Raw genomic sequence first — 13,060 nt, 5'->3', positions numbered from 1 at the left:
GGTGAATATTGACAATGATATTGTAATTTTGAAATATTTTGCAGTTCATGGGTATAGGAAGGTTATCTGAGTTTTTTGACCAAAATTTAGTTCATCGTTAGCTTTAATTTTAGTCACTGTGTTGAAATATTCACGATCTTGAATTTAGTAATTTAAATTTTTAATTTCTTTTGATTATTAAATTTTTCATATTCAAATTTTAAATTTAATTCATTTAACATCGTAGCTTTTATGGAATTTATTTGGACCAATTTTAAGCACTTCCATCTCAAAAATTTGTTGGCGATTTCGAAGATATATAAGCACTTCACTTCACTTGCACCTTTATCTATTAAAAATATAGAACTACAGAATTTTATATTTAATTTGTAATTCTAATTTAAATTGTAATTTATAAAATCCCTCTTATTTTTATGTTTGTATACTTGTTGTGTTCTTCTAATTAAGCGACAAATATTTGAAATAATTTTAAGTCTCGGGAATGTATTTCTTGTTACAGAGCTGTAGAAAAGAAAATCTTTCAATAGAAAAAAATAGTTTTTATATTTTAAGTTATACCATTCAATTTTTCCTGCATAAATTTATATATTGTTATGGAAGTGATTTATTGGCTTCGATAAGAATTTAAAATGTTACATTTCAAAAAAATTCAAATAGAACTTATCAATATTTCAATGAGTGATATCATCGATTTAATCGATGGATATGATATAACTTCTATCTCGTGAATTCATTTTATTACATATACCAAACGTCGCGTCACGAGAGAATAAATATTTATTAATTTTTTTTATGAAACATGATAATTCTTAAATAGGCTTCTTTGAATTTGAATTATTTAAGCCAAATTAAAAATGTTAAATTATCTTAATCTTTTCAACAGCAACGTTTCTGCCACCGTATTATAAATGACTTTCTTTTAGCAAATAAAACAAAAAACCACTATTGAAAAATACAAGAATCCTAAAAGTCAACATCTTAAAACATCAATTTTGTTTATCATGAATCTTACCTTTTTGAATTATCCTAAAGACAGAAATTCATTCATTTTAATCTACCAAGCACTTCCACCATTTTTAGTTCACTATTTTCTTGTATTAAGGTTTTGTTAGTATCAAGAAGCCTTTTGGAGGAGTACAGCACATGTATCCCCTTTTTATATCGAAATATAATGTTTTTTTGGTATTAAAGATTTGGGCATCACAGAGTCCTTCCAAATTGAACGAGTGTGTTTTGAAATTTCGTATGTGAGTTTAATTAATGTCAAGGAAGTACCTTTTATGGGTATACACTCCCAGATATCTTCGCATTTTTTCGATTTTTTGCACTTTTACGTACATAATTAATATTTTCTAAGACTTGAAAAGACCAAAATTCCATCTTAATAAAAATGAACTAATAAGAAGAAACATCTTGTGAGGGCAAAATCTGACCTTAGCGAAGGAAGGCTGCTACTTACCACTTTCTTACTATTAACTCTATAAGTACATTACACCATTTATTTCTTTATAATTTCAGAATATTAGGAAGAAAAACTTAAGAAATATTTATATAAAAAATTAATATTAAAAACTTTGATAAACTATCCAGTAAATGTAACAAATTGATTTAGTTGACGATGAAAGATATTAAAAACGGTTTGGTGTTACTAACTTGATTTATTATCTGTTCAAGGTTATAATGTTATAATGATCATTGTTATTACTAAGTAATAATGACACTTAAATTTAGTATACTTATACATACTACTAAAGTTTAGTATCGTTTGTATTGTTAAGTCTGCTGTCCTTCATTCATAGTATATTGGGCATACAAAATTGAATATATTAAAAATTATACAAATAAAAATGAATGTTTGTGTACGATGCATTCCTAAATCATTATTGATGAAACTTTGGTATAATCTTCTGATGACACTAACGAGGGTTTCTGGTTCAAAAAATGTATATACCATTTGTAAAGCATTGCGTTAGCCATTGTAGTATATAAAGTAAGAAGAGCTGTTATGGATGTTCTTATGCATACGACAAAGAGATACTCTTCAGACAACTTATTGTATGTGATACACTTGCACACATAATAAGTTGTCTGAAGAGTCTTTCTTTATCTTATGCATAAGAACGCCCATAAAAACTTTTCTTACTTCATATACTATAATGGCTAACGACTAAAGTGTAAAAAAATAGTTAAAATAGAGAATAATTTGAGATGTTTAAACACAGTCCTTAATGCGCTCTCTGTTGATGCCGTATTAGTATGTGAACTGTCATTTGATGACAGTTCAATGTATAATTTACACTTTAAAAAAATGAATTTACAACACAGAATTTACACGCGTTATTATTCGTTAAGTTTTCTAATAAAAAGCCGTAGAATATATAAATTAATGTAATACCATACAAAATATAAGTAATTAATACAGTACATCAACAAATCTGACAAGCCACAAACTATGAAGTCAAATTCGTTTTAAAATTTCAATTTCTGTTTTAGAAATTTAAATTCTCTCACTGAATTTGTACACTTTTATATTATATTAATTATTAAAATAATGGTTAGTTCAAATGTCCAGCCAATATAAAGTTTTAAATTTCATGAATATTCCCTATTACCTGTAAATTATAGGAATATAAGACTAATTTGCTTTTTTTTTTTTGTTTTAGGTAAGTTTCAAAGCCACTTTTTACAACTTTTCATTGAAGGGTATATAGGTAAGCATTGATAAATAAATTTTAATAGCTATCATATTACTTTTCTTTTAAAACTTTAAAAGTCGAGATTGATTTTTCCATCTATGATATTTTTTTTATTTACTAAAAGAGGCAATATCAAATTATTTAATTATCTATAGACTCATCTTCTTCTTGCTACAGACTCATTCATGTTCTCTTTTCTTCATTTTTTTTTACTGAGAAATTGTGTTTCTCTCAACAAAAAAAAAAATACGTTTTCGTTTCTGATTTTTAGAACTGTAAATTTATTTTTAGAATATAAAGTCTGATATACTCAGGAGCCGATTTTTTAACGGTAACAATTACGTTGCTTAAATTACTATAAAGAAAACAAATTGAATGCAAACAATGAAAAGTTTTCGTAGCAGACTTTTATATGCTTTTTAATATTTGATTAATGTCTTATTGAAAAGTTTAAAAGTATATATTGGCTGGCTGATTATTAATACATTTAATTTATGAACTTTTTTAAATAAAAATATATAAAATAAAAAATAAATTACTGTTTGAAATAATAAATACACTACATATTTAATGCGTATAAAATAACATCCTGGCGCCATTAAAGTTTATTTTACATACATGGATTAATAAAAATGAATTATTTATAAGGTTATAAACTTACTTATTAATTTACTTTTACTCATATATGTAATATACTCCTATATGGGCAGTTGGTACGGGAAAGAATGTCCAAACATTACGGTGCCGACAATATTTGTTTTCTCTCTCGTTCGAGACATTTTATCTATACTGCGCATGCTTGAGAATTCTCTAAAATATGTATTACATGCGCAGAGCTGACAAATGCGATCGGAAGAGTGAGAGAACGATACACTATCTGTTTCACTTAGTCCGAACGCCTTCAACTTATAGGAACTGACCATATATGTTTACGTATTACATATATGCTTTTACTGTTAAATCATTCGATTAATCTGATCGAATTATTAAAATAAAACAAAAGAGTATTTTTAATATTTATACATAAATAAATAAAGTTGAATAAAAATTATTGTAGTATTAGCACACAAACATAAGCCGGTAAGTTTTATTTCTTATACCCTTGTTGATAATCACTTTCGAAGAGTATCCTCGCTGAATATACTCCGCGAAAGTTAGTTGAAGTGAAGCACTCTATAACATACTCTCTCTCACTTCGCAAGTATCGCATTGGTATGGCGTACATCGAAGTGACAACTGCTGCTTCAATAGCTCTCTGTGCGTCTAGTCATCATTATTATTTTCATGTTCACCACAATACAAGTGAAATTTACACTCTCCGTTAAATTATCTTTTTTCTTATAATCTTTTTCAAACTGAAACGATTTTGAAGATCATCGCCTGTTTTTTAGTTGTTCAGGATACGAAATAGATATAATAAATTGGTTTAAAAAGTTTTAAAATTGTATAATAAGAGGGTTTTTAGTGCAGGAGCACTAAAGATAAAATCTTTAATTAAAAGATTAAAAAATCCGTTTGCGTGAAATAAAATCTTAAAAGAAAGGAACTAGTTCAGTAGTTTACGTAGTGACTTCAGCAGTCGGGGCCCTTTACAATCTGGACCGGCTTTATTCTTCCCAATAATGACTCCAGACTGTTGAAGTCGCTTTGTAAACGATTGGACTTGTTTCTTTCTTTTCAGATTTTATTAAACGAAGTTATATTTATTATTTTTAATTATTTATTTGTCTAACGAAGTTTTTTGCGACTTTTTTTTTGCAACACAACGGAAGCCTCCTTTTCCATAGTATTTGAACTCCTGACTTAATATTTATTAAATAATTTTTATAAATGGAAGCTTTAAAATGGATTACTTTTTCTGATTTTGAAATATATTCATTTCGGAGTATACAATTTTGTCTTCGCCGTCTCTTTTATTTCATTTATACCACCTCTCTTTATTACTGTGTACTAAATTTAAGATGGATGCCAGTGATGAACGTGTTACTCAGAACTTGTTACTCAAAAAAACAAAAGCTTTTACTATTTCTTTCGTTATTTAATTCATACCTAGAACTATTACTCAATTTCTTTAAAAATACTGCTTTGCCCGTGATATGTATTTTGCCTTAATTTTTTCCCTTCCATTCTCATGTTTAATTTAAATATCTTTTGTATCAAAGCTACATATTTAATTAAGTACTTGCAATTTTAAAGTTTGAACGACAGAAAAAAAAAGATTATTTCAAGAAGAAAAACATATTTTTTTCATAATATTCTTGAAAATGATAATTCAACAACGTTTTATTTATTGTTACATTATTTTATCTCTTCATGGAAGGTCATTAAACAAGTTCAAGGTCAGTACATGCTTTACATTATATTTTATACCATTAATAATACACAGTCATATCATTGTCTTATTAACATTACAATAAGTAGTGTAATCATATTTAAAGCACAATATAATTATTTTTATTGCAGAAAAAACTAAAGTATAACTAGTTTTTTTAGTGTATCGAACTTAATTAAGGGATCCATACACGTTGAATATTTTTGTCCTTGGAAATATTTCAGTTCATTGTCCAAGGTCCTTTCCAAGAGTTATGATAAAGATCTTGAAAGTCATGATAAAGATCTTGAACTTGACTACGTGGTAAAATTTCAAATTCAAAACACAAATAGTTGTAGGCAAACTTTATTAATCTCTACGTGAAACAGCAAAACTATTCCATCGTATTATTACAATTTATTTTTAACTTTTTAAATTATCAAACTAGAAAATATGATCTCTTATTCTCCAAATTATTACGAAAGCTCCAACTAGCTGATGATCTCTAAACAGCATAGCAGATTTTAGTAATTATGTCAATCCTGTGAAACAAAAGTCCATTTCTCCGCCTTTTGGGAGAATTTTTATGGAGAAACGAGTTGTGAGGATAAATATTATCAGATCAGAAAAGCATTTTTAAGCCATTAATGGCAATCATATTCTGACGGACACTGGGAATATTATTTTTCGTTAAACAGGACCTCTTATACAAAATTTCTATGATTTTAGAACCAGAAAAAAAAAATAAGTTTTTGTGCCAGTAAGGGACAAGTAAAGGAAGTTTACGGATTATTCCAAGTTTGCCAATTTGAAAAATATTTTATCGAATCGAAAGTTAGACCATGTTCTATCGAAACATTGGAAATCATTTTAAAATATTTTAATGTTTATTTTACAAGGCATATTGACTATTAGACACGGACATAAAAAATGGACTGTCTAAGGACGACTTTATGTATACCTTGTACAAGTTATTGTACCTTACAGAATACCGCGACAATACACTCATTACTCTGATACATGTATTTAGTTACCAGTTTTGCACTAATAAATACACATAAGTTTTATTGGCATACTGCATTCAAACTACATTATTTCTATTTCGTTTTTACGAAGTATGATATTACTTCGGTCGTTAAATTCTGTTCATTGTTTTGTTTCTGTTTATAAAAAGTGGCTTACCTTTAAAAATGCTAGTGAGTTCTTTATGAAGAAAGCCTCTGTCTATAAATAGTATAAGAAGATATACCATAAAGAATTCAATATCTTGTAGCTAAATTTAGAGTTATGGAAATATGGCATTACAACGAATTTTGTTCTAAAACACTGACACTGTAGAAAAATTCTTCGTTAATTACTAAAAAAAGTTCAGATCAGCTATTTCATTGAGCCTGTCTGAATAGGGTATTCAACTATTTTTGAAAAAGTACTTCAAAATGTTGATTTTGTTAATAAAAAGCCACCACAAATTTATTTCGGAAAAATACACACGCTTTCTTGCCAAACTTAAATTAACTTTTAAGCCTTTTTTAAACTGTCAAAAACGCGGGTATCCAACTTGATGACGTAATATGGGTGTCACTATATGAAATAACACAAATAATTTTGACAGATATATTCATAGACATCTGATTACAATAAATATAAATACTTATTACCTATGCATATATTATACCCAGCTGTCTACACTGAATTAATTGATGGTCTATGACTCATACCGCTATGACATCACAGCAGGACTTACCCGCGTTTTAGGTCACGTGATATACCGTTAAAAATTACGATTTTTAATTTAAATATTTTAAAAGAAAAAAGAGCTTTTATGACTCGAAATATGAATATTTAAGTATATTTTTACATAAATTTTAACTTTTTTCAAATTTCATGATTTATTTTTGACTAACGATAATATCCTATTATCCAAGGCTTTTTAGTGAAAGTCCATCATATTGATGATTTTGTTTTCAATTCAATAATCTGATTCACTTTTTAAATATCAGTTTTTATTTTAAATTCTGATTGCATTGTAAGAACTTGTCAATTATTTAACACTTCTGAAAAAGTTTTATCTAACCGAAGGAAATAAACAGTTTTTGATGAAATGCATTATATAGATTCTAGTGCAAATTACGGTTTTCTTTCAAGAAACATTTCCCATGGCAAGTCTTTCTTATCGTTTTAATTTATAGAAATATAATTCCGTATTTGGATTAAATTTACTAATACCGGTCTGAATATTCTTTCCAACAATAGAAGTATATTTAAAGTACTGGTTTGCATTATGAATTGTAAAGATTCTTTTTTAAGCAGTCAATAATGAGTTACCTGTTCCATCTTGAATATAATTTACATATTAACTATATAAAAAACAGGTTCATTAAACAAATATTTCTAAAGTAAGATGATTTTCTTTTTAGTAAAATCAAATTTTGTACATATTCATTGAATATTCTTATTTAAATAAGCATCAACATTTTACTAAGAATATAATTCGTAAGTTCATTTATCCAAAAATTACAAAAAATATCTTTCAAATAACAAACCAGACATTTTGCGTCTTTTAGACAGTATATGTAAAATTTAGGCTTTTAGACGAATGTAAATTCAACCTCTAGCAAACTTCTTTTTAACATATTCATCATGCAGCGTTTGTTAATCATATTCTTTTTAAAATTGTTGTCTTTTTTGGGTAAAAATTGATCATACGGATACTTTTTATGTACAGTTTTCCTATTGTAAATAAAAAATCCTTACAGATCTAACTTAATTGGGTATTTTCAGATATTTTTAGTTCTGTAAAGTTTTCCAATACTATTAAATGCTTATTATTACGAGTGGTGATAAAAGTGTTTTTTTTTTCTTTGTTAAAGAAAAATTTAATTTTTTCGTCTTCTGGTTAGGTAAGTATTTACCAACAAAAAATACCTGGGTTTTATGAATGAAAATATTAAATTAATATATATTGTTTTCCTTAAACTAAAAATAGAAATATATAAACAAGTTTAAAAATACCAGTGTTCTATGAATGAAAATATTAGTTTTCCGCAATGAATTAATTAAGAAATATATATAAAGCTGATCCGATATTGTTAATGCCCAGCAAAATCTATGGTCCCCTAGTCCACATTGTACTCTCCTTGGTTACCATTAAAGTCAGCAACATGCGTGCTTAATAATGACCTAAAAAAATTTCTTGACTTCGAATAAAATTACTAAAAATGTGTGTTAATGAAGTGACATATAAAATTAAAATCCGTTCCAGAATGAATTCCCTATCTTTAAATATTTAATTTTTTATAGAAACGTACTTTATAATCTGAAAATGTTTATTTATTTTTTAACATTGAATTGGTCATTGAAGTAAGTGTATAAAATTGCTTTCTTTGGATTTTTTTATACTGAACCCTTCAAATTAAAATAAAAAATGTATTTTAAAAAAAAAAACAATACTTTTTATGTAAATTAAAAATACAATTTGTCTTTGTTAAACTCAACGTAGTACTGTTAAAAGAAAAATCTCAAATCATTCATTAAACTGGTTAAATCTGATTCATTGATACTCTTAGTTTTAACCTTTTACTGTTTCAGTAAAATTTTCTGACTGTCTAAAAAAAAATATCATCGATTTTAAGAACATGTGTTTTTTATTAATAAATCTTTTTTATTCCTAGCAATATTTTGCCTAGAAAATTTGATTTAAATAGTGGTCCTTTTATATCAGTTCCGAAACAGCATACAACTTATGAATAATGCATGAAAATTCGAGATAAAACACATTATTTTTACTAAATTTATTTCCTTAAATAATGGTACATAATTGTTTTTGATATTGGTCAACCCGGCTGTTACTTTATAGTACCATTATAAGCAATGATACCAGGTTGGGGAAAGCGGTATAATAAAATCCACCATGAAATAGCAGTGGCAGTGAATTAGTTTAAAAAATAAAAGATAAATTGTGAAAGTATTGGAAAACCAAATTGATACTTTGTCTGAAGGTAGTACTATCGGTAATAGATTTTGCATTCAGAATTTAATGAAACTTGGCATAGTTGTCCATTATTATATCATAATTAAGCAGTTAAATTTTAAGGGGCCTTCAGAGAACTGAAAATCTGAACGTTCAGTTTTGTGAAATAAAATAAAATCTGTGATTTCCCATAAGGATCAATGTTAAAATATCTTTAAAATATCTTTTTTCCAGTTCTCTGAAGGCCCCTAATAATTTAACTGGTTAATTATGATATAATAATGGACAACTATGCCAAGTTTCATTAAATTCTGAATGCAAAGTCTGTTACCGATAGTACTACCTTAAATATAAAATAAAACTTAAAAACTATTTATTTACAAGCCTTTATTTTATTGAACGAAATTGTGACGTTTTCAGGACTGAATTTCGAATTTCTTCGATTAAAACTGCATTTTGAATTTCTTGAATATTTTAATCATAAAAGCATCAAGCTATAAGTATTTCTGGGAGAAATATTACCTTTTTGACGCACTAAAATGACAGTTTGTACCTAAATATAATATTTCCTTGAATGTTAATCTCGATTTATATAATTCATCTAGTTATATTTTAAGATGCGAATAAGTTGGCTTACTTAACATTGGCATTCAATAGTTAAATTTGAAATGTTTAATCATATGATTATGTGTTCATGATCTTGGCAAAAACAAATTACCTTGAAATTTGTAATTATTTTATTATCAATACGTAGTAAATAAAACCTCCTCTATACTTACATAAAACAATAGGTGTAAAAACACTATACGGCTTCGTGCTGAGCCACACCACCCAACTCAATCGTTCTGTATTTTGTATTGCTATTTGTATCGCGGATATTTATTATACATTCAAATTAACCAGTTTATTATTTAAATTTCTACGTCTTTTAATTGTCTTAATGATGGGTTATTACGTAAAATTTGTTTGGATTTTTTGTATGAGAAAAAACAAAAAAACACTAAATAAAAACATTAAAATTACCATTTTTAATTGCGTTTATTAATATTATTTTCGCAAGAAAATTTTTTCATGACAAAATAAAAAATATTTATGTCGCAATTAGTTGCCATAAATTTGGTAAACAACCTCTTTATAGCTCCTAATTTTTTTTTAAGAATTTAATTTATGAACTAAACGAAATTGTTTTATTAAATAGTACTTTTCATTTTTTAGATTTTAAATCTTGAATCTTGCCTAAGTAGCTAAAAGTTGCCACTTTTTATTTTATAAAGTTAGTTGTTTTTATGAAAGTTTTAATAAAGTTAAATAAAGAACCACTTTTAAGAAATTCTGCGGAGTAAATTTTTAACCGATTCCTCATACAGATTTAAGAATCATATTCGTAAACTTTAAAGACAGGTTCTTAGCCAATAGATTTAACGATTCTTTTTATTCGTAAATTTGATCTAATCACTGTTTACCAATAATAAAGATAACAAAACTAAAAGAACAGAGCTAGATAAGCTTTTAAAGAAAAGCTTTTGTATGTTATTTATCAAGCACTTTCAGTATTGCATTGGTATTCAAACTTTAAAGGAATTCAAATAGTCCAGGTGAATTACGCCTGTATAATAATCGTGGCCATTTTAAGGCCTAAAGACTGCTCTGGTTTTGGTACTCTTTTTTAACCCCCAGCTAAAAAGAAGGGTGTTAAGTTTAACGTGCTTGTTTCATCGTAATTCCAAAAGGAATTAACCGATTCTGATTTAATGTTTTTTGAATAAGAAATTTTGTCGAGAGTGTTCTTAGCTATGTTAGCTAAGAACCTTTCCGTACTCGATAACAACTAGAAAAGGAGTGATGATTTTCTTACAGATACTTATCGAACAAATTTCTTTTCAAACAGGGCAAAAAAAAATTATTGATTCATCCATTTGGGATCTACGATGCCACAAACGAATTCATCAGACCTGATTTAAATTAAGTTTCTTTTAATTTTTGATTTAATAATATTAAGAAATTTTAAAAAATAAACAGGTTTGAAATTAATGGCCTCACTTCTTATTGGATCCAAAAGGTTCATATACTTATTTTTACATGTACCTTTAATGTAAACTTGTAAAATAATACCAAGAAACAAACATACGTTAAAGAAATTTCATGTTAAATCGATTTTAAATTTCAAAAATTGTTAAAATTATAAAACTATATAACAATATAACAAATTTTTATTAAAACGACTATTCTGTATCGTCATATGACATTCAAGGGGCAGGTGAAACAAACATTGGCAAATATAATTTTTTTTATTTAAATTTGAACACAGATAAAACAGACAAGGAAGTATGTTAATATTTACTCATTGCCAAACTAATTATTATTATTTCATTTTCACAAATGAAAAAATACATTAAAATAACATTTACTTATTGCATATTACAACATTATCCAAATTTATTTTGGATATAAATATCTAATTATTTAGTTTAAGTGACTCCAGGTCTGTATCTACGGAGTTCCAATCGTACATGTCAAGATATATACAAGAGCCAAGCCTGCAAAATTTTGATCGCAATTTTGTTTCAAGAATATTTAGCTTCTTCAAAATACCATTGGTTACTATATTTTGAGCTGCATTTAATATACCTCAGAAACTTCAAGACTAGAAGTTTGGAGACCTTAATCTTCTTGGAACAGTTTTTTCGGCATTTTGGCTCAATTGCGAATTTAAATGTCTTTGTACTTTCATCTAATTTTTTTTACATCGTTTTTGGTCGATGAAATTCTAACTTACTCCTGCTAGCTTTTGGGTTACCTTACACGGTGTTCAAAATATAGTAGCCAATGGTATTTTGAAGACACCTAAATATTATTAAATCGATCGAATTTTGGCATATTTGCTAGATAGTATAACTCTCAAAGCCACTATTTATGAAAATTCACTTAAGCGTAGAGTTTGGCTGGCTTGACTCTATATATAATAGATTTGACCTGTCCTCCAAATAAAAAAACTGAAAATAATCTACACACCACATATACTGTATTTCTAGTAATATTCCCGATGTAAACACCTGTGATATACTATTTTAGGACACTAAGCGGTACTAAAATAACATTTATATATACACTTTTGTTTTTTTATTATTTTTGATATTGTAAACCTAAATTTGGCATTGTTGCTAAATAATAAATTTAGCATTGTTGCTAGATCATTAAATAAAGAGTAGCAACTTTGTACCTATAGTGATAAATACAACTTATACCACAATTTTTTAACTACATTCCAAAAATTGAAAACTTTAAATAAATATAATATAGAGAGCTTAACCTACACATACTTTGCAAAGTTCCAAAATTGTACCAGATAATCCAACCCTGAAAATATCAAACGTATACATTTAATTTCATATGACACTAAAGGCGGTAGTTATTTCTTGACTGAGTAAGACATTGAAATAATATTTTATCGCGGTAATCTTTCATTTTTATGCTAAACTTATTTCTAATGTACACCAATCCACGCCAATGAACAATCGAGTGCCCTTGAAGATTATGCAAAAATATTGAATTCTTTGTGTGAGTTCGTTTGGCCGATGTTCTGAAAATTCCAAAGAAGTCTGCAAATTTATTTTTCTGAGAAAAGCGCGGTTATTGATATTGAAACAATTTTTTTTTTTTAAATAAAAAATTTATTACTACACAAGCAGCATTTTGTGGATAATAATATATACCCAATGGAATATCTTTTGACAGGCACATAAATTATTTATGTCGTTGATTTGGTTATTTGAACCTTCCGTAATGTTTATTTTTTTTTTCCATATCGTTTGTGTTTGACCTGAAAGAGTCTTAAGGAAAAAGCATTATCTTCGGTAAACAGATTTCTAAATAATTTCGAAATAAAATTTATCTCTTAAATTTTAATAAAGACGTTGATAAGGAACAAGAGGCTGCGAAAGCTTTCTAATATTACTTATTGTTGTTGTTTACATTTAATCATGCACACGATAATAACTTATTTTAATGAAAAAAATCTAAGAGGAGTAGCCATAATCGTACCACTTTAATTTAACAAGTCCGTGCATTAATATGATTTACTTT

The 13,060-nt window shown here is 27.1% G+C and overlaps 1 protein-coding gene and 1 long non-coding RNA gene across 3 annotated transcripts in view; one reads left to right on the top strand and one right to left on the bottom strand.

The window, feature by feature from the left end:
• The window catches only part of LOC123290904, a 478,701-nt gene that overhangs the window by 328,109 nt on the left and 137,532 nt on the right, over positions 1 to 13,060 (top strand). The gene's annotated exons all lie outside the window — the stretch shown is intronic.
• On the bottom strand, positions 3,382 to 7,389 carry LOC123290905. Its single transcript, XR_006534905.1, has 3 exons — positions 7,378 to 7,389; positions 4,778 to 4,779; positions 3,382 to 3,643 (listed from the first exon to the last, which is right to left on the bottom strand). It is a non-coding gene; the product is annotated as an uncharacterized LOC123290905 (long non-coding RNA).

Source organism: Chrysoperla carnea, chromosome 1, assembly GCF_905475395.1.
Source record: "Chrysoperla carnea chromosome 1, inChrCarn1.1, whole genome shotgun sequence".
In the NCBI taxonomy this organism is placed as follows: domain Eukaryota; kingdom Metazoa; phylum Arthropoda; class Insecta; order Neuroptera; family Chrysopidae; genus Chrysoperla; species Chrysoperla carnea.
This window is presented reverse-complemented; position numbering and strand designations above follow the sequence as displayed.